We start from the raw sequence: 22922 nt of genomic DNA, 5'->3' as shown, positions 1-22922 counted from the left end.
CATCTTTTCTACCAATCAGTTTTTCAGGTGTAATGAGGCGAAGGAGATCTCCAGACAATTATAGTGCAAGTAGTCCAGTGACTACAGCCAATGGTCTAGCTATTTGAGATTCATTATGCAGATGTTATTGGCTGTATGTATTGTCTTTAGTACATCTAGGTACGGTATTTGTGTATTGATGATCAGTGAATATCCCTGCCTTTAGTTTGATATAAATGGTTTCTTTTACCCTTCTCTATCCAAAATTTGTTTAATGGTAAGGTCTCCTGACTCTTTCACACTGAAAACCTGATGTATTTTAACTGATTAGTTGTTCCATAGCAGTGCATTGTGCTCTTTTTTATTATAAATCAGTTGCTGTCAGTTATAACTGATAATACACTAAATCAGTTGCTGTCAGTTATAACTGATAATACACTAAATCAGCTGCTGTCAGTTATAACTGAAAACACACACATGATGTAGCTGCAAATTAATATTACATACCTACTTTGCCGTCAGTTCCTCTCAGAAGCTAACCGTGTCTTTTCCTCTTCACTTAGAGATTTTAAAGAGAAACTCCGACCAAGAATTGAACTTTATCCCAATCAGTAGCTGATACCTCCTTTTACATGAGAAATCTATTCCTTTTCACAAACAGACCATCAGGGGGCGCTGTATGGCTTATATTGTGGTGAAACCCCTCCCACAAAGAAATTCTGAGTACGTACTCTTGGCAGTTTCCTGTCTGTGAACCCTGTTGCATTGTGGGAAATAGCTGTTTACAGCTGTTTCCAACTGCCAAAACAGCAAGCAGCAGCTACATCACTTGCCAGCAGTAAAAATGTCACCATGTGATAAATGTCAGAATATAAATCAGGGATTTAAAAGATTTTACAATGGGCAAACACTGACTAAATCTTTTATACATAATTATTGTAAAAATGAAGCACTTTTTTTATTACATTATTTTCACTGGAGTTCCTCTTTAAAGACAATAAACACCTTCAGCCAGACACAGAAACAGTTACCATTTTTATAATGACTGTCATTAACCCTTAACTTTTGTTGGCTAGAGTTAATAGATTTCCTATACTTATTAGTGTGTAAGTGTTACCTTCACCTCATTAGAGCTGAGTAAGTTGTTAATTAAGAGAGATGAAACATCTTCTACATAGCAATAATGTGTCCAGTTGAAGCTACATTAGCTTATTATTCTCTTTGGATATTCCATGGCCTGGATAAAAGAGAACCTTCACTGAAATCATCTGAAGTCACCTTCGGTTAAAAATGTATGTAAATGTGACCAGTAGTTCCAAAGATACAGGATAGTGTACACAAGTTGATCTGGTCCCCTCCCCCTTGGCTGCTAACATGGTGGGAGTACCTCCCCTCTTTTGCAAAATCCCCTTGTCACAGTGTTGTGGTTAAGGGACTCTTTCTCAATTCTATGAGCCCCAAAAAGTAAGAGGGGTTAGTTGGTGGAATTATAGTTCTATCTGGTCTCCTACTTAAAGCGAATCAGAATTGATGTGAACTTATGAGATAAACATATGTACATATAGTACCACCCTTCCTCAGAACTTGGCTTTGTTCACTTGTTTTTTTCATTGCAAGGGTTGCTAAGCCAGTGCCCTACCTGTGTAGTCACAGCGGCAACCCTTTTGAAAAGTATCTAGTCCAAAATGCTTGCATCTGCCTGTACCAAAGCTTCTGATAACTGCCTAGTGTTGAAAAGTTCAAAAGGTCATAATTTCTATGTGTTTGAGCTGAATGAACCAGATTTTTACACTTCAGAGTAGAATTGCAGCCCTGAAACTGAAAAAAAAAAAATGTTTAAACTCCAGGAAAGTTCTACCTATTATTACTACTGCACATTCACTTAACGGTGTCATTATTTTGTTTCCATTTCACCTTTGCTTATTAATGATGTGAAGAAATAGCTATCCCAATCTCTTAAACAAAAAGTTAAAAAAGTAAAATAAATAAATCACTGCATCACATAAATGTCCATAAAATCACCATAACATTTGCATCAACCCAGAAATATGAGCGTTTCATTGACCATCCCTATTCTGTATGTATGTAGGCTGCACAGTAGCGCTTCACTTGTCCTGTATACTGGGTGCATCTCAGCATCTGCTCTTATTGTGTATTTTGCGTTCTGTAATTCAGGCATAATTCTTAAAGGACCACTATCGCGACAATTGTAAAATTTAAAATACATGTAAACAAATACAAATAAGAAGTACATTTCTTACAGAGTAAAATGAGCCATAAATTACTTTTTTCCTACGTCACTGTCATTTACAGTAGGTAGTTGAAATCTGACAGATCTGACAGGTTTTGGACTAGCCCATCTCCTCATGGGGGATTCTCAGCAAAGCTTTTATTCTGTATATAGACATTCGTTATAAAAGGATTTATACAAAGATGCTGGCCAGCCTCCCTGATCGCTGCACAGTTTTTTGGCAGTTGGAAAGAGCAACTGCCATTCACTAAATGCTTTTGAAACTAAACAAAACCCTAACAATCCCCCATGAGGAGATGGGCTATTCCAAAACCTGTCGGTTCTGTCAGATTTCTACTACCTACTGTAAGTGATAGCAACATAGGAGAAAAGTCATTTATGACTCATTTTATTCTGGAAGAAACATACTTCTTATCTGCATATGTTTATATGTATTTTAAATGCTACAATTTTTCATGATAGTGCTCCTTTAAGTTGAATACTCCCCTTGTGAAGGTAGATAGATTCAGCAATGTCTCCCTGACGACGAACACTCCCCCGATCCCCCTTGCAGCCGGGAGGTATGCGCCACATCAAGCAACAGCACACGACAGACGCAAATGAGACTTAAAGCGATCGCAATATTTTTTGTGCCGGAGTCATTGGGGATCGTAAAGATCCGATCTGCCATGACGGTTGGGATTTCCGCGCCATGCTAAACGATGTTCGTGTGATCATGTGCCTGTACCCACGTTGCGAGATTGTGAAAACGACCACTCGACTATTTGTCCGAAAAATCGTGAGGTGGGTACGGGGCTTAAAGAGGAACTCCAGTGCAAATAATGTAATAAAAAAGTGCTTCATTCTTACAATAATTCTGTATAAATGATTTAGTCAGTGTTTGCCCATTGTAAAATCTTTCCTCTCCCTGATTTACATTCTGACATTTTTCACGTGGTGACATTTTTACTGCTGGCAGGTGATGTCAGTGGATGGAGATGCTGCTTGCTTTTTTGGCAGTTGGACCCAGCTGTAAACAGCGGTTATCTCCCACAGTGCGATGTCAGAACCATGGTCCTGACATCACACTGTGGGAGGGGTTTCACCACAACACCAGCCATACAGAGCCCCCTGATGATCCGTTTGAGAAAAGGAATAGATTTCTCATCGGAAAGGGGGTATCCGCTACTGATTGGGATGAAGTTCACTTCTTGGTTACGGCTTCTTTTTAAGTATGTGCTCTGGTTCTTTATGTACAGAGATTGCCCAGTACCACTTCTCTTGCTCTGCACAGCCTCACTTCCCACTACTCAACACCGCTGTCCCTTTATCAGCGCAGTTTCTACAGGAAACACATTTTTGTGTTGGATTTCACAGACTTGGAACTTTTCTTTCCTGGAAGTGAAAAAAAAATTCACAATAAAATTGTGTTTGTATTTTATTTCTGTGCTATTAGAGGCAACCGCGGCCCGATTCAAACCACTTATTATCTAATATCGCAACGCATCGGGCGAAATCCATCCGCTTCTGGTTTATTACCCACAGCTGCGCAGATACCTGGCACCTAATGATCCGGAAGAGCTGCGCGACCGCCCCATCGCGGATCCCCCCCGGTCGCACTAAAAATGGGTGGCCTATATATAGCGGCTTGGTGGCCGTGGCGGGGTCGGTCGGACGTGCTCTACAGGTGACTAATAGGAGTTGCTCAGTAAGTGGAATAATGAACGGTATTAGGTGTCAATTAAATCATGTTTCCCCAAGGTGCAGGTGCTACATATTGTAATGAGTCACTTCCAGAGCGCCAGACTCTTCACCCGTGCATACGAACAAGCACATTTGCATATTAAAAAGCTGCAAATTATTTAACTGAAGCAAAAAAGTCTTTTAGAGATGATGGAGGTTATTAAAACTGTTGACAAGAAGGAAGGTAATTGCCTGAAAATGAGCGCTGACATTCTGCTGTGCCTGCGCAGCGTTGTGTTTTTTTTTCTCCTCTTGCATTGTGCAGCCGGGCTCGGGTGTCTAACCTATTCCCAGCAGATTGCTCCCATGCAATTAGGCCCTTTTTGTCCTCTCTTCAATGCGCCTGTGATTATGACAGATTGAAGCACACTTGGCATATTGAATGTCTGTTGTTTTTATAACTCCATCACAAATGACAAAACACGTTTTGTGTCCTGTTTTTTCCTCTCCCTTCCGTGGGCTCGTGCGTTCTGTGATTAGAATATACTCATTTGTGCCGGGACAATAGCAGGTTCCTTGCTTTTATTTTGTCTTTAGTACAAGAGAAGAATAGAGTTTGAAAAGCTGTTGGTGGCTCCTTGTTCCTGGCTGCGCTGGTGGCACCTTGTTCCTGGCTGTGCTGGTGGCACCTTGTTCCTGGCTGTGCTGGTGGCACCTTGTTCCAGGCTGTGCTGGTGGCACCTTGTTCCAGGCTGCGCTGGTGGCACCTTGTTCCAGGCTGCGCTGGTGGCACCTTGTTCCTGGCTGTGCTAGTGACACCTTGTTCCTGGCTGTGCTGGTGGCACCTTGTTTCAGGCTGTGCTGGTGGCCTTGGTTCTGGGCTGTGCTGGTGGCACCTTGTTCCAGGCTGTGCTAGTGGCACCTTATTCCAGGCTGTGCTGGTGGCACCTTGTTCCAGGCTGTGCTGGTGGCACCTTGTTCCAGGCTGTGCTGGTGGCACCTTGTTCCAGGCTGTGCTGGTGGCACATTTTTTCAGGCTGCGCTGGTGGCACCTTGTTCCAGGTTGTGCTGGTTGCACCTTGTTCCTGGCTGTGCTGGTGGCACCCTTGTTCCAGGCTGTGCTGGTGGCACCTTGTTCCAGGCTGTGCTGGTGGCACTTTGTTCCAGGCTGTGCTGGTGGCACTTTGTTCCAGGCTGTGCTGGTGGCACTTTGTTCCAGGCTGTGCTGGTGGCACTTTGTTCCAGGCTGTGCTGTTGGCACTTTGTTCCAGGCTGTGCTGGTGGCACCTTGTTCCAGGCTGTGCTGGTGGCACCTTGTTCCAGGCTGTGCTGGTGGCGCCTTGTTCCAGGCTGCGCTGGTGGCACCTTGTTCCAGGCTGCGCTGGTGGCACCTTGTTCCAGGCTGCGCTGGTGGCACCTTGTTCCAGGCTGCGCTGGTGGCACCTTGTTCCAGGCTGCGCTGGTGGCACCTTGTTCCAGGCTGCGCTGGTGGCACCTTATTCCAGGCTGCGCTGGTGGCACCTTGTTCCAGGTTGAGCGGGTGACACCTTGTTTCTGACTGTGCTGGTGGCACCTTGTTCCAGGCTGTGCTGGTGGCACCTTGTTCCAGGCTGCGATGGTGGCACCTTGTTTCAGGCTGTGCTGGTGGCCTTGGTTCTGGGCTGTGCTGGTGGCACCTTGTTCCAGGGTGTGCTGGCAGCACCTTGTTTCTGGCTGTGGTGGGGTCAGCTTTTTCCAGTGTGTGGTCTGGTGGCACCTTCTTCCAGGTTGTGCTGGTGACGCCTTGTTTTGGGCTGTGCTGGTGGTCCTTGTTCTGGGCTGTGCTGGTGGCACCTTGTTGCAGGGTGTGCTGGCAGCACCTTGTTCCAGAGTGTGCTGGTGGCACCTTGTTCCAGGCTGTGCTGGTGGCACCTTTTTCCAGGCTGTGCTGGGGGCACCTTGTTCCAGGCTGTGCTGGGGGCACCTTGTTCCAGGCTGTGCTGGTGGCACCTTGTTCCAAGCTGTGCTGGCATCACCTAATTCAGGCTATACCAGAGTCGCCTTAGTGCCTTGTTGTGCTAGAGCTACCTTGTGCAAGTTGAGCTGGTATCACCTCATTCCAGGCTTTGTTGATATCACTTTATACCTTCCCCAAGACTCTGCTGGTAACATTTCCTTCCTGGCTTCCACCTTGTTCTAGGACATGCTGGTGGCATCTTGTCCAAAGCTGGCTGTGCTGGTGTCTTTTTCTGCCAGGCTATGGTGCTATAAGCTTGTTCTATTTGACATTTGTTCTAGCCAGTGTGTTGATGGCTCTCTATTCTGGGTTGTGTAGGCTGCAGATAGTTCCATACTATGCTGGGGACATCTTGTTCCAGGCTTAGGTAAATCACATCTACGAATCAGACTCTACGAATATCTTTCACCAAAATAACTACATTGTGAATGGTCCAATGGGTGCACTAGCATCATAAGATAGAATGTGTGTGGGCTGAGAAGAAGACAGACTGCCTGGAACAGATACAAATCTTCGGGTTTCAAAAAAAAAAAAAAAGAAAAATGTTCACAAAGGGGTTCTGAATCAGCTTTGAGAAAACATTTATTTTCTACAACTACGCACAAATTCAGGATTTCCATATTAAACTTTGTTTTGACTGAGATTTCTCTGGGTTAGGCTGGCGAGACAAGCGGTTCTTTTGTAGATTCTGACTCATTCCTGGTCTAAATCAGTTCCAGGTAGTTTTGTCTTTCACCAAGTACATGGGTAGCATGGTTAGCAGATTCAATCTTTCAGTTTGCCTGTAAGGCCCGGTTCACATTAGCGTTCGCTATCCGGATTTTCCGGATCTGATCCGGACCGCATACTGTACAAACGGAATGTACGTTCCGCATAGCAATGCAAAGGCTATGCGGACGTTCACATACGTACGTTCCGTACAGTACGGAGCCGGACCGGATCCGGACTCTTTTCCAACATGCGCTATTTTTTGTGTCCGGATCTCCGGCCCACGCATCCTGACCGGAGCCTGACCTGAGCCTGACAGCACCATCAGGAACACAGAAACCAATGGGAAACGGAAGGCACAGAACACACTGCCTACAAAAACCTGACGTTCTACCCCACTTCCTATGCGTATCCAAGCGTCCATTTCGGATGGGGACACATGGGCCAAGCATGTCTGGAGTGGAGCAGCAGTGACAGACGTGCTGGAGCTGTTTGGCAGAATATCGGAGGTGGAGGTGATGCCTACAGCGGAGGAACCTGATTGTACATGTGCACCAGGTGCACCTTCTGCTGACCCGAACATTTTTCTATTTATATTTAACTATTTTTTGCCCACGGATCCGGATGGCAGCCTGATGCATGCCTGATACAAACGGACCGGATCCGGATCGGAACCGTACGGTTCTGATCAGGATCAGGTCAGGATCCGATCAGGATCCGGTCCGTTTACTTGCCAAAACGCAAGTGTGAACGGGGCCTAATCTGGTCATTGAGCCTGAGCCACCGCACAAGAGTAGCCAGGGCCGGCGCTTCCATAGCGGAAAAGGGGGCCATTGCCCTAGAGCCAGTACGGGCCCCCCAAGGTATCCTCCCCAACTTAACTGTGCTCCTCGGGGCCACTACAATGTCTTCGGCAGAATAAAGTCTCACCTGTCCCGGCGGGCACACTCCTCTGTCAGTATGTTGGTCCATGTGCTCTCTGACATTATCCTCACAGGGGCGCCTCTCCTCCATGTCCCGGCGCATATTATTACATAATAACATGAGAAGATGCCGACAGTGGTGGATGAAGTTGGGACATGCGGCTGGGTCACGGAGGAGAGACATCCCTGCAGGGATGAAGTCACGGAGTGCATACAGTCACGGACTGACAGAGGAGCGCACCTGCCGGGGCATATGAGAGGCTCCTCTGCCAAAAACATTGCAGCACCCCCAGTTAAAAAGGAACTTTAATATACAAAAACAAACAAACACAGAACATTTATATCGCGCTTTTCTCCTGGCGGACTCAAAGCGCCAGAGCTGCAGCCCCTAGGACGCGCTCTATAGGCAGTAGCAGTGTTAGGGAGACTTGCCTAAGGTCTCCTACTGAATAGGATTAAACTTCATACCAATCAGTAGCTGATACCCCCTTTCCCATGAGAAATCTTCACCTTTTCTCAAACAGATCATCAGGGGTGTCTGTATGGCTGATATTGTGGTGAAACCCCTCCCACAGTGTGATGTCAGGACCATGGTCCTGACAGTTTGCTGTCTGTGAACCACGTTACATTGTAGGAAATAAGGGCTTTTTCCAACTGCCAAACAAGCACACAGATCACCTGGCAAAACTAAATATGTTGCCACCAGTGGTAAATAACAGAATGTAAATCAGGGACAGGAAAGATTTTACAGTGAAACTAAATAATTTATAAATGAATATTGTAGAAAAACAAGCAATGTTATTCATTAATTTATCTTCACTATAGTTCCTCTTTAAGTTGGGGAGTAATCATTGTAGGGGAGAGGGGACGGAGCATATCACATTTCTATTTTTCCCAGGCTAAGCATCACTGGGAGGGCGGGGTTACATACCAATATACAGATATATATATATATATATATATATATATATATATATATATATATAGTTTCTAAAGCTGAAATCAGCATAATAACCATAAAAGTGGGTATCCTGACTAATTTACTATACTACGATGAGTCCCTACAGTACCTCTTTAAGTAAAATGTGGAATTACAGGAATGTCAACCAGATCCAACTTTTACCTGTTTTTAAACAGCCTCTTCCCACCAAAATGAGAGATCCATTACAGGTGGAGTCACCTGCACTTCTGTGATTGGCCTGTTGCCTAGCGTCCTATCACGTGACCCTCAGATTGCTGGATCATTGAGTGTTTTGATAAGACCTGGGCACTTATTCTTTGATCATAAATTGCATTGTCGGCAAACAAACCGCATCCCCGTGTTTGCTGCTAACTGGCGACTAATTGTTGAACTCGTGAAGAATGAGGCATTGTGTCTTAATCTGTAACTAGCGGTGTTGTACTTTAGCATGTAGCGTGTAACAACACATCCTGACAGCACGTTTAGAGAATGTTTTATTGTACACTGTTTAATCTAAAGGTCATAATTACAAGAGGAGGATTGTACTGCGCTCAGAATACAAACCTGCAGCAATTATGTGGTGTGTAAGTTGACTGCGGCTATTGGCAGCAATAAATCGCACGGCTAGATTAACCCCTGCATGGCTGTGAGCCGACTCACTCTTCTGCCTCAAGCCCAATTGGAGCTTGGGATGGTTGAAAGGTGGAACCATAGTGAACATTTTATGACTTTACACGTCGTTAGTTGTGGTTGGCGTGACTGCATGTTAAGAGTCAACAGGCTTTCCTAACTTGATGCATCGTCATCGTCAGGCCTATCAGAGACAGAAAATAGCCACGGAGTGGTGGGATTTCCCGCAGCAAGGGATGGAAATCATTGCGGAATTTTCTGATGCGATATTTATCTGTGTTGAAGTCTTCTCATTACGGTGCGCCGTGAAATCTGACCTACCTTGTTAGCACGACATTACACAGAGAATGAAAACTCTATTAACACCTCTGGAAAGTAAGAGTTAGCTTTTATCTATGTCAGGCGAGATTGATTTCAGGCGAGATTGATTTCTACATAGTCCTGTACGACAAGACTGATTAAGGCCTGGCCTCCAGCGAGCTGCCAAATTACCATGATAAGTGCCATTTGCTGGAGGGAATTACCGTCTCATGGATGGCCTCGTGGACACCATTGGCACACTCCTGAGAAGGTAACTGAGAGGCTGACGGGAGCCAATGATTAAATACCTGTCACGGCCAGAAACATGGCTGAAGAGCCTCCAATGGAAACTGCCATCATTTGCCCATTCTGGGCATTAAATTGAAAACTGTTTAAACCTCCCACCAGCGGTGACGTTATTGTCTTAAAACATCCTTCAGAGGCTTCTCATGCAGATATTTTACTTGCTTTATCAAAGGAAAATTTCACAATAATAATTCCAACTTAATAATTCATAGACAGCATTAACTAAAAGTATCTCCCATGTTATATCATGATTGGCATTCATTTTTTATTTTTTACTTTGCTTCTCTGATTTTAGTAAAACTAGCATGTCTTGGTTGAACTCGTTTGACAACTTTTTCCTTTTGTCCTGCACCAGTCGTTGGGGGTCAATGTTCGATTACATTTCTAATAGTTTAATCTGTAAGCACTGAAAGGTGAGGTTATGTGCTGATAAAGAGGATTAGGGGATATGGTGGATGAGGCGTATTTGTGTCAGCAAATATTGAAGGGTTAGGTTAGGTGCCGATGAAAGTTAGGTTTAAGGTTTGGAGTAGGGTAGGTTAATCAGCAGGAACTGTAAGGTTAGGTCTAGGTGCTGGTAGGAAGGGTCAAAGGATAAGGGTAGAAAAAGGTCAGAAGGTCAATCTTACCATCATGTATTGAAAGTTTTGGTTAGTTGTCAAAGAAAGAAGGTTAGAGTGGGTGAAAGATAGTTCTTTTGGCAAATACTGAAAGGTTAGATAAGTTGCCAGTATGGAGGGTTTGGGTTAGGAGATTGGGTAGTGGAAGTTTATATTTTTTTGCCATGTTTTGAAAGGCTAGTTTGGGCATTAAAAAGTATGGTTAGGTGCTGATAAAAAGTGGTAGGGAAAGTGCTGTAAACAAACTCGATGCCCACTTACCAAAAAACTGTGTACACGGAAACGATGTTATATAAATAACGTAGTAGAGACACATAAGAAGTGTTAACTCACGAGAAAATTTGAGTGCACCAAGCCATAAAATTAGCCTGGTACATCGGTACATCCTCTATGTACTTGTGCGCTTTATTCGGCAGATACGGCATTTTTTGATTGCGTTCCTGGACAGCCAAATTGAAATGGAGGGGTGAAGGAGGCGGGGGGAAGCTCTGTTTTCACAATGTGGCGATTTCTTTATTTTGACTTACTGTGTAATGGAGATCTAACCACAGAAACAAGACACGACAGCTTTCTAGTGGCCAAAACGAACATTTTATCTTGGCTTAGCGCGAGCTTCGGGCAGGAGGAATGTGCCGCTCTCAGTTATTTATAGTGCCGCTCGCAGGAGAAATTTTTGTGCTCTGATTACAGTATCTGCGACAATTCGAGTGGCCGGGAAGGATCCTAGAGATTTCCACAGCTCTGCTAAGAAAGCAGAACCAGAGCTGAATCTTGGTGGAGCAGTCTTGCTTTGTTGACAAGTCACAGAGACATTTTAGCGTGTGGAGCGTACAGACGGGCATGGGTTTGCCCGCCAAACTTAACTGCCAAAACTTTCTATTGTAGCACAAACTCTGAACACGTAATTGTGGACTGTCCATGCCAGAACGGCGATGTCTGGAGCGCATTATACCCTCAGTTTCTATCGCTCGATGTAAACACGTAATCTGTGGTCTGGGTTACCGCTGTCGCATCGTAGAGGCGTTCTGTAAAGTCTTCTAAGTGGGGGAAATTATAGAGGGAATACATTAGGATGCGCGCAGTCCAAATTACGTTACTTCTAGAGTTACGTTGAAAGTTTGGAAGTCTGAGAGGAAGATGGAATTTGAGTGGCAGACTGTAAAAATAAAGTCAGATTAAAGGACAACTGAACTGAGAGAAATATGGAGGCCGACATTTTTTTTTTCCTTTTAAACCTATACCATTTGCCTGGAATCCTGCTGATCTTTCATGCCTCAGTAGTGTCTGAAATACACATCTGAAACAAGCATGCAGCAAATGCAGTGAAACTTGAGTCAAATATCTGATCTTAATACTTGTTCAGTATCCATGGGTAAAAGTATTAGAGGCAGATTATCAGCAGGACAGTCAGGCAATGTGCATTGTTTAAAATGAAAGAAATATGGCAGCCTCCATATCCCTCCCACTTCAATTGTCCTTTAAGTCTCTTCCTCTGAGCACTGCAGAGGATCACAGACATCTTCACACATTGGAGAGCACTTACCTCTGTTGCCCAAGCCTCTATCTACTGGGGCACTAAGCTTTGTTGCCCAAGCCTCTATATACTGGGGTCACAAAATGCATCAGGAGTGAAAACAAGACCCTGTACATCTGCATAGACTTGCAATGGGCCGGATATATGAGTAATATTTTAATACTCTTGATTCCAAATAACTTTTCCATGATCATGCATAGTAACATTTCAAAAATATGATGTTAGCTAATTTATCAAAACTAGCCTGTTTTGTATGGTCCTTTTCACTCAAGGGTACAGCTACACATTTTGTTTCATTGGGCAAAGGGTAATATTAATCTGAGATTGCATGAAGGCACTTAGGTTTTTTCACGGTATTGTAATAATTGCAGACACCAATAGGTGTGAGAAACTTATCCCATATTTTTTTTCTAATATGCTCTGCTTCTGTTTTCTATCATAACTCATACAATAGATGGTTTCAAGCCTTACTATCCTTACTGTAAACAACCCGGTACTGTGACGAAAACTTATTTGATTTACATGAAAGTAATTTAATCCCTTGGGTAGTATGTGTCTTCCTCAACATAGGGACCTCTACCTGAGGCCTACAAGCTTGAGGACTTTCCTGTAGCTTTCCCCAGCACTGCTCTGGACAGTGTCTGCTGGTGTTATTCCTGGAATCTATTGGAATTAGTCTTCTAGCTCAGGAGTCACAACCCTGATTTCTTCTAGCACCACTGAGACCGTTTGACCTTCACTTTCCTCATCCTCTCCAGTTCCTCTTTCTGGCTTTGGTCCTTCTCCAGCTTCTCATACTGCTTCTTCCTGAGGTTGCACTCGCTTGGCTCCTTTGACACTACCGCATCTATCATCAATGCTGTCTTCTGATCCTGTTTAAACTAATAGAATGTCTGGCTGATGTACCTGTATGCTGGTCTGTCTGGATCTGGAGGGTCCCACAGGATTTCAGCAGTTTGTGGAATCTCCCATGTGGACTTGGGGGCATTTAGCATAAACATTGTGCATATATTCCTGCCAGTACTTGGTTGTGCTGGATGTAGTGTACACAGTGTGTCCCTATGTGTTAGACTGTCTCTAAGCCTCTCTATACAGCTTGTACCTTGGTAAAGTGTAGTACGGCCCTCTTCATCTGGACTGTGAAAAGAAGTCACAGTTAATAGATAATATGAAGCTATAGTGTCTTATCTCTCTCTGGGCAGTTAAATGTTATAATCCAGGGTGCTATGGAGCAATTTCTCTCTAAGCGTTAAATGTTACTATGAAGTACTAGTGGAAGACCTGGCGTTGCCCAGGGATGTATTTGGCTGTTGTTGGCTCTGCCCACTTTTTCTAACCTTAACAAACAGATACTCAATAAGCAAGTTTGTGAGCTTTCGGGTTCCTATGCATCAGTAACGTAAAATTTCCCATAAAATTGAAACAAATGTGATTGGCTGTTGTGGCAATGACCGACTGTGCCAGGTTTGAGGCCTCTGCTATTAACAGTGCAAGAATTGCAACAATTTAAATATTCCTTTTGGGTTGCTGGCATAAAAAAAATGTGATCGACTGTAGCAGGTTTTAGGCCTCTGCAATTAACAGTGTAAGAATGACAGCAGGTTTTTCAAACCAAATATTTTTATAACCATGTAACTATAACCTCCAAACCTCTCTCTGAGCAGTGAGGGGTTAATATGAAGTGTTGCAGAGTCTTCTCTCTGAGCAGTGAAGAGTTAGTATGAAGTGTTGTAGCGCCCTCTCTCTGAGCAGTGAAGGGTTATTATGAAGTGTTGTAGCACCCTCTCTCTGAGCAGTGAAGAGTTAATATGAAGTGTTGTGGCGTCCTCTCTCTGAGCAGTGAAGGGTTAATATGAAGTGTTGTAGCGCCCTCTCTCTGAACAGTGAAGAGTTAATATGAAGTGTTGTAGCGCCTCTCTCTGAGCAGTGAAGAGTTAATATGAAGTGTTGTAGCGCCTCTCTCTGAGCAGTGAAGAGTTAATATGAAGTGTTGTAGCGCCTCTCTCTGAGCAGTGAAGAGTTAATATGAAGTGTTGTAGCGTCCTTTCTCTGAGCAGTGGAAGAGTTAATATGAAGTGTTGTAGCGTCCTCTCTCTGAGCAGTGAAGAGTTAATATGAAGTGTTGTAGCACCATCTCTCTGAGCAGTGAAGGGTTAATATGAAGTGTTGTAGCGTCCTCTCTGAGCAGTGAAGGGTTAATATGAAGTGTTGTAGTGCCCTCTCTGAGCAGTGAAGGGTTAATATGAAGTGTTGTAGCCTCCTCTCTCTGAGTTGTGAAGAGTTAATATGAAGTGTTGTAGCACCATCTCTCTGAGCAGTGAAGGGTTAATATGAAGTGTTGTAGCGTCCTCTCTGAGCAGTGAAGGGTTAATATGAAGTGTTGTAGTGCCCTCTCTGAGCAGCGAAGGGTTAATATGAAGTGTTGTAGCGCCCTCTCTCTGAGCAGTTAAGCTTTAGTATGAAGTGTTGTAGCACCTTCTCTCTGAGCAGTGAAGGGTTAATATAAAGTTTTGTAGCGCCCTTTCTCTAAGCAGTGAAGAGTTAATATGAAGTGTTGTAGCGCCTCTCTCTGAGCAGTGAAGAGTTAATATTAAGTGTTGTAGCGCCTCTCTCTGAGCAGTGAAGGGTTAATATGAAGTGTTGTAGCGCCCTTTCTCTAAGCAGTGAAGAGTTAATATGAAGCGTTGTAGCGTCCTCTCTCTGAGCAGTGAAGAGTTAATATGAAGTGTTGTAGCGCCCTCTCTCTGAGCAGTGAAGAGTTCATATGAAGTGTTGTAGCGTCCTCTCTCTGAGCAGTGAAGGGTTAATATGAAGTGTTGTAGCGCCCTCTCTCTGAGCAGTGAAGGGTTAATATGAAGTTTTGTAGAGACCTCTCTCTGATAATTGAAGGGTTAATATGAAGTGTTATAGCGTCCTCTCTCTGAGCAGTGAAGAGTTAATATGAAGTGTTGTAGTGCCCTCTCTCTGATAATTGAAGGGTTAATATGAAGTGTTATAGCGTCCTCTCTCTGAGCAGTGAAGGGTTAATATGAAGTTTTGTAGAGACCTCTCTCTGAGCAGTGAAGGGTTAATATGAAGTGTTGTAGTGTCTCTCTCTGAGCAGTGAAGGGTTAATATGAAGTGTTATAGCGTCCTCTCTCTGAGCAGTGAAGAGTTAATATGAAGTGTTGTAGCGTCCTCTCTCTGAGCAGTGAAGGGTTAATATGAAGTTTTGTAGAGACCTCTCTCTGAGCAGTGAAGGGTTAATATGAAGTGTTGTAGTGTCTCTCTCTGAGCAGTGAAGGGTTAATATGAAGTGTTGTAGCGCCCTCTCTCTGAGCAGTGAAGGGTTAATATGAAGTGTTGTAGCGCCCTCTCTCTGAGCAGTGAAGGGTTAATATGAAGTTTTGTAGAGACCTCTCTCTGAGCAGTGAAGGGTTAATATGAAGTGTTGTAGCGCCCTCTCTCTGAGCAGTGAAGAGTTAATATGAAGTGTTGCAGCGCCCTCTCTCTGAGCAGTGAAGAGTTAATATGAAGTGTTGTAGCGCCCTCTCTCTGAGCAGTGAAGGATTAATATAAAGTGTTTCAGCGTCCTCTCTCTGAACAGTGAAGAGTTAATATGAAGTGTTGTAGCGCCCTCTTTCTGAGCAGTGAAGAGTTAATATGAAGTGTTGTAGTGTCTCTCTCTGTGCAGTGAAGAGTTAATATTATTATTATTATTTTTTAGTATTTATGTAGCGCCGACATATTACGCAGCGCTGTACAATGTGTATATATATATATATATATATATATATATATATATATATATATATATATATATATATATATATATATATATATATATATATATATATATATCTTGTCACTATCTGTCCCTCAAAGGAGCTCACAATCTAATCCCTACCATTGCCATATGTCTATATTATGTAGTGTAAGTACTGTAGTCTAGGGCCAATTTTAGGGGGAGCCAATTAACTTATCCGTATGTTTTTGGAATGTGGGAGGAAAAGGGAGTGCCCGGGGGAAACCCACACAGACACGGAGAGAACATACAAACTCTTTGCAGATAGTGCCCTGGCTGGGATTCGAACCAGGGACCCAGCGCTGCAAGGTGTGAGAGCTAACCACTACGCCACCGTGCTGCCCCTAGATATGAAGTGTTGAAGTGTTATGAAGTGATATGAGCAGTGAGGGGTTAATATTAAGTGTTGTAGAGCCCTCTTTCTGAGCAGTGAAGAGTTAATATGAAGTGTTGTAGCGCCCTCTCTCTGAGTAGTGAAGAGTTAATATGAAGTGTTGTAGCACCCTCTTTCTGAGCAGTGAAGAGGTAATATGAAGTGTTGTAGCGCCCTCTCTCTGAGTAGTGAAGAGTTAATATGAAGTGTTGTAGCGCCCTCTCTCTGAGTAGTGAAGAGTTAATATGAAGTGTTGTAGCGCTCTCTCTCTGAGCAGTGAAGAGTTAGTATGAAGTGTTGTAGCCTCCTCTCTTTGAGCAGTGAAGAGTTAGTATGAAGTGTTGTAGCCTCCTCTCTCTGAGCAGTGAAGAGTTAGTATGAAGTGTAGTAGCGCCCTCTTTCTGAGCAGTGAAGAGTTAATATGAAGTGTTGTAGCCTCCTCTCTCTGAGCAGTGAAGGGGTAATATGAAGTGTTGTGGCTTCCTCTCTCTGAGCAGTGAAGAGTTAATATGAAGTGTTGTAGCGCTCTCTCTCTGAGCAGTGAAGCGTTAATATGAAGTGTTGTAGCATCCTCTCTGAGCAGTGAAGAGTTAATATGAAGTGTTGTAGCGCCCTCTCTCTGAGCAGTGAAGAGTTAATATGAAGTGTTGTAGCGCCCTCTTTCTGAGCAGTGAAGGGTTAATATGAAGTGTTGTAGTGCCCTCTCTCTGAGCAGTGCAGAGTTAGAGGGTCACTTAAGTCATTGTAAAAAAATGAGATTTACTCACCTGGGCTTCCAGCAGCCCCCTACAGCTGTATCATGCCCACACCGACTCCATCAGATGTTCCTGGCCCCGCCGACAGCCACTTCCGGTTTAGGCGACAGGAGCCGTCAGGACGGGAACGCGAGTGATTCTTTGCATTCCTGGCCACAATAGCGCCCTCTATGCTGCTATATGCTAGATGCTATAGCAGCATAGAGGGCGCTATTGTGGTCGGGAATGCGAAGAATCACTCGCGTTCTGACGGCTCCTGTCGCCGAATCCGGAAGTGGCTGCCGGCGGGGCCAGAGCATCTGATGGAGTCTGCGTGGGCACGATACAGCTGCAAGGGGCTGCTGGAAGCCCCAGGTGAGTAAACCTTTTTTTTTTTTTACAGTGACTTAAGTGTCCCTTTAATATGATGTGTTATAGCGCCCTCTCTCTGAGAAGTAAAGCGTTAATATGAAGTGTTGTAGCGCCCTCTGTCTGAGCAGTGAAGAGGTAATATGAAGTGTTGTAGTGTCTCTCTCTGATCAGTGAAGAGTTAATATGAAGTGCTGTAGCGCTCTCTCTCTGAGCAGTGAAGGGTTAATATGAAGTTTTGTAGCGCCCTCTTTCTGAACAGTGAAGAGTTAATATGAAGTGTTGTAGCGCCCTCTCTCTGAGCAGTGAAGGGTTAATATGAAGCGTTGTAGTGTGTCTCTCTGAGCAGTGAAGGGTTAATATGAAGTGTTGTAGTGTCTCTCTCTGAGCAGTGAAGGGTTAATATGAAGTGTTGTAGCGCCCTCTCTCTGAGCAGTGAAGGGTTAATATGAAGTGTTGTAGCGCCCTCTCTCTGAGCAGTGAAGAGTTAATATGAAGTGTTGTAGCACCCTCTCTGAGCAGTGAAGGGTTAATATGAAGTGTTGTAGCACCCTCTCTGAGCAGTGAAGAGTTAATATGAAGTGTTGTAGCACCCTCTCTGAGCAGTGAAGGGTTAATATGAAGTGTTGTAGTGTCTCTCTCTGAGCAGTGAAGAGTTAATATGAAGTGTTGTAGCACCCTCTCTGAGCAGTGAAGGGTTAATATGAAGTGCTGTAGCTTCCTCTCTCTGAGAAGTAAAGAGTTAATATGAAGTTTTGTAGCGCCCTCTTTCTGAACAGTGAAGAGTTAATATGAAGTGTTGTAGCGCCCTCTCTCTGAGCAGTGAAGGGTTAATATGAAGCGTTGTAGTGTGTCTCTCTGAGCAGTGAAGGGTTAATATGAAGTGTTGTAGTGTCTCTCTCTGAGCAGTGAAGGGTTAATATGAAGTGTTGTAGCGCCCTCTCTCTGAGCAGTGAAGAGTTAATATGAAGTGTTGTAGCGCCCTCTCTCTGAGCAGTGAAGAGTTAATATGAAGTGTTGTAGCGCCCTCTCTGAGCAGTGAAGGGTTAATATGAAGTGTTGTAGCACCCTCTCTGAGCAGTGAAGGGTTAATATGACGTGTTGTAGTGTCTCTCTCTGAGCAGTGAAGGGTTAATATGAAGTGTTGTAGCACCCTCTCTGAGCAGTAAAGGGTTAATATGAAGTGTTGTAGTGTCTCTCTCTGAGCAATGAAGGGAAGTGTTGTAGCGCCCTCTCTCTGAGCAGTGAAGAGTTAATATGAAGTGTTGTAGCGCCCTCTCTGAGCAGTGAAGGGTTAATATGAAGTGTTGTAGCACCCTCTCTGAGCAGTGAAGGGTTAATATGACGTGTTGTAGTGTCTCTCTCTGAGCAGTGAAGGGTTAATATGAAGTGTTGTAGTGTCTCTCTCTGAGCAATGAAGGGTTAGTATGAAGTGTTGCAGCATCCTCTCTCTGAACAGTGAAGAGTGTCTGTAAGGTAGTAGTTTCCTCTTAGTGGGGAGTGCAGACATTCATTTATGGTGAGAAGACTTGGGGAAAACATTAGGACCAGTATCAGAGCTATCTTTTTCTCTGGACAGTGAAGAGTTGATGTAAGGTATTGTAATCTTCTCTGTAAAATGAAGAGTTAATAAATGGAGTCCTAGTCCCCTTTTTTCTGGACAATGAAATGTGTACTGGAGGTGTTGCATTGTTCTCTCTAGGCAGTGAAGAGTTAATATAAGCTGTTGTAGCATCATCGCTTTAGGAAGTGGAGGGTTACTGTAGTGTGTAGTGCTTTATTTCTGAGCAGTGGAGAGTTAATATTAGGTGTTGCAGCTTCCATGTGGACAGTGAAGAGTTAATATGAAGTGCCCTCTCTGTGGACAGGGAAGAGTTAAGCTAAGTTGTAGTGTCTTTTCTCTGGACAGTGATGGGGTTCATAAAAGGTGTTGTGATATCTGTTCTCCGGCCAGTGAAGAGTTAATAAGAGGTGTTTTAGCACCCTCTCTCTGGGCAGCGGAGAGATAATTAGGTGTGAAGCTTCCATCTCTTTGGACACTGAAGAGTTATTACGGAGTCCCATGTGCTAGTAGAGTTTTCCTGAGTTGTGAGTCTGGAATTTGCCAAACCTCATCGTTTCACGGGTAGCAGATGAAGGAGGATTGTTGCTGTTATAAGCCTGTAATAAGGGATGGAGTCTGCCATCTGGCTTCTGATCACAGGAGCCCTCCGCTGCTACTGAAATCCAGATGAAGAGTCGGACTGGTGAGACCCCTTCACCGAACGCTTAATCCAGATGTTCCAGCTGGTGCTGCCCTGGCACTGCTGATCATGGTGACAGTGACCAGTGTCGGTGCTAATGTTACCAGGAGGAGAAGATGGAGTGCTGCCCTTCCACGTGTGAGGGCTCACATTTATCCAGGTCATGGTATGTCCAAAGAAAGATAAGATAGTTTCACATGGACACTTAGAACATTTTTCCTCAACAATACTGTATTTTGGTTGGTACCATCCTATACATGCCAGTACTCCTGGGTGTGCGTAAGATTATCTCTGGTACCCATGTTAAGAACCTCTGTTGTAGAAAACCTTTCCTTGCTGCTGCTACAAGTGACTACAAGGGAGTCAAAACTCCCTGTCAAAACTCATTAAGCTCGTTAAGTTTTGTGTTTTTACTCTAAAAATAAGTTACTAGTATTGTTGAGGAAACATCTTCTAGATGAGGGTTGCTTATTGGATAGGTCGTGCTCTACCAGTGGATCACAAAGGACTTCTCGGTAGATCCCACAATGCCTGCCTGAGTGACGTAAGCTTTGTACTCTGTCTCTTTGACTTGGATGAGCTTAGTACGATATGTTGTCCTGAAGTTTTGAACAGCAGTGTAAAGGATTATGATATTGCAAGGTGGGGAGCCACACATTTAGAAGCATTGGCTCGTATGCAATTAACTTTTTGTCCAGTTTTCTCCAAGGATATAATTTTTATTTTCTCTTTACAATATTTTTTCAGCATATTACAATTGAGAAAGTACCCAAAAGTATGTAAAAAGTACTATTAAAATTATTTTGAGTATTTTCTTGCTTGCTGGTGGTTTAAAGAGAATCTGTATTGTTAAAATCGCACAAAAGTAAACATACCAGTGTGTTAGGGGACATCTCCTATTACCCTCTGTCACAATTTCGCCGCTCCTCGCTGCATTAAAAGTGGTTAAAAACAGTTTTAAAAAGTTTGTTTATAAACAAACAAAATGGCCACCAAAACAGGAAGTAGGTTGATGTACAGTATGTCCACACATAGAAAATACATTCATACACAAGCAGGCTGTATACATCCTTCCTTTTGTATCTCAAGAGATCATTATACACAGGCAGTGTGCATAGAGGGGCCAGGAGGGGGGAGATGCATCACAGAACCACAACACTGAAGAACTTGGCAGCCTTCCAGACACAGGCTGACAAGTCTGACAAGAGAGAGATAAGTTGATTTATTACAGAGACTGTGATAGTGAAAAGTGCTGCAGTAAGCCAGAACACATTAGAATAGCTTTTGGAACTTGTAGGATGATAAAAAAACAGGATGTAATTTTTGTTACGGAGTCTCTTTAAAAGGCATTTTTTGTAAAGTGTAAAAATATCACTTAGGCGAAAACTCAGGAGAAACAGTGAATTTCATATGGGTAATTATGTGCTACTGCTGAATACAATTTTGGCAGACACATAATATTGTAGGGAGATGCTAACTGGTAGATCGTTTTTAGTTTGTGATTTGCAAAGTAGCTCTCAAGCTGAAGAAGTGAGGGCACTTCTGTTCTAGATGTTTTTTTTCTGTCCAGTTACAACTACATGACTTTCTCTCAAGGTGGGTCTTGTGGTTCCTTAACATCTGTGCTGCCCTCCCTTCTAAGTCTGGCTTGGCGTCCTGCAGTGCTACCTCTCCATGAATTATAAATCCTTTTTTGGCTGTCAGCATATGTATGGCAGAAAATATAGATGTTAATTTTTGTTCCTGGGTGTGGCCACTCCTCCTCCTCCTCCCCCACATATCACAGCTTTGTAGCCCTAAACCAAGAAAAATGTTCAGCTTCCATAATAAGATGGTGTTTTATCAACAGCTGTACAACCAGAATAACATTAGTGATTGTAATAAAGAATACTGGTGCGCTCACAGAAGTGGTTAAAAAGCAGTAAACTTAAAAAAAAAAATTGTGACTATTGCAAGTTGCAACTAGTAACCCTTTTTTTAGGATGACCTTCATAAGTTATTAATGATGATTCTGTGCTAAAAACTCGATTCTTAACACCTGTCTAGCTTACCAGGAATTGTTTTGGGTAGTTTTAGAAAGTGTGACTAGTTAGTTCCATGTTGAGTGCAGTGTGGCTTAGCTATTTGTTTTCAGGAATGGTTCGGGATTATTTTAAAGAGGAACTTTAGCTAAAAGGTGGGGAAAAAAGAAATCAATACACTGCAAAGTCAGAAGTAAAAAAAAATAGAAGAGAGATCAAGAAATATTGATATTTATCATGTAATTTGTTCATATGGTTTGATTCACAATCAGCCTGCACGTCGTCATCTTTACTATCAGCAGACATGAAAAAAAAAATAGACCGCACCAACTGCCATCATCTATAACCACACCCCCTAAGAATGCGATAGGCTAAAGGGTTGTTTTTTTTTAATAGATATACGTATGCACAGAGGGGAAAACTGGCAGTTGGAAATAGCTTTTATTTCCCACAATGCAACAAGACTCATGGACAGGAAACTGTCAGGACCAAGGTCCTGACATCACACTGTGGGAGGGGTTTCACTACAACATCAGCCATACAGTTCCTCTTTAACTTAATTAATCTACGATGAAGTATGGAACAGGGAACTCCGTCTCTCCATAACACAGTGTCATCAATCTTCTTTATAAGAGACATTTAGTGGCTCTTTATCCCCAGGAAGGATAGAGGACGGAGGTGACAAAAGCCGATAATAAAGTCCAAGTTAGAGCGGGCCAAGATGCCACCACACTTCACCAACACAGTAAATCATGTCACCTTCCAGTAAAATTTAATTGACATCATTGTTTAAATAATTCACAATTTTATAGTTTAATCAGGCAATGAAGCCAGCCTCAGGACTGCTGATTGGAAATGTGTGTGTCCAGCCATCACCAGGGAGCAGAAAGCATATGTCTGTCTGGAGAATAGTTTGAGGTATATTCTTTATACTGAGCTGTAACTTCAAGCATAAAGTAGTATGGGAACATGTTTAGCGTAGCTGCATTTATTGTTGTGCTGCTGGAGTTTGCCAAGAGTCATTTCTTTCTTTATGGTCTTCTCTCCAGTGAAGCAGATGTTTTCATAGCACATTTCCGATGCCTCTTCTTCCATTTCCGACTAAGATTCATATAATCTAAGATGCTTTGACATAGTGTCATGTCAAGAACACTGTGTAGAGAGAAGAATACAATACAGTAATATCAGCGGTTATTGAGTCGAGTAGGAATTTTTCCTGTACTGATTGAGTTTATTGGACTTGCATCTTTTATCTCCTACAGATTCCAAAGCTCAGTAAACACGCTAGATGAAACTTAGCCGAGGCAGCTGATAACAACCGCCACTGCCGTGTACGGCAGTCGATTACCCCTCTTGACCGCTCAATCAGTGATCTGTCCTGGTGGACACTTTTGACAAGCGGCAGCCAAGAGTATTGCTCTGCCCACTTACACTGCCTGCTCTGTCTGTGATGTCACTTCTGTTCCCGCTCCCCGCATACAACTGATCAAAGTAATTTTGAGGTGAGAATTGTAAAAACAGTTCAAAC

General features: G+C 43.4%; 1 protein-coding gene and 1 long non-coding RNA gene across 19 annotated transcripts in view; one reads left to right on the top strand and one right to left on the bottom strand.

Annotated features, from left to right (window-relative positions):
- Positions 1-22922, top strand: part of SOX6 (SRY-box transcription factor 6) — a 605164-nt gene that overhangs the window by 319450 nt on the left and 262792 nt on the right. The gene's annotated exons all lie outside the window — the stretch shown is intronic.
- The window catches only part of LOC137538435 (uncharacterized), a 407510-nt gene continuing 406954 nt past the window's right edge, over positions 22367-22922 (bottom strand). For both annotated transcript variants that reach the window (XR_011024784.1, XR_011024785.1), the window contains one exon: positions 22367-22546. This is a non-coding gene — a long non-coding RNA (uncharacterized lncRNA). The remainder of the gene's footprint in view (positions 22547-22922) is intronic.

Source organism: Hyperolius riggenbachi, chromosome 11, assembly GCF_040937935.1.
Source record: "Hyperolius riggenbachi isolate aHypRig1 chromosome 11, aHypRig1.pri, whole genome shotgun sequence".
Lineage (NCBI taxonomy): Eukaryota > Metazoa > Chordata > Amphibia > Anura > Hyperoliidae > Hyperolius > Hyperolius riggenbachi.
Note: the sequence above shows the minus strand (reverse complement) of the source record. Positions and strands in the feature narration are given on the sequence as shown.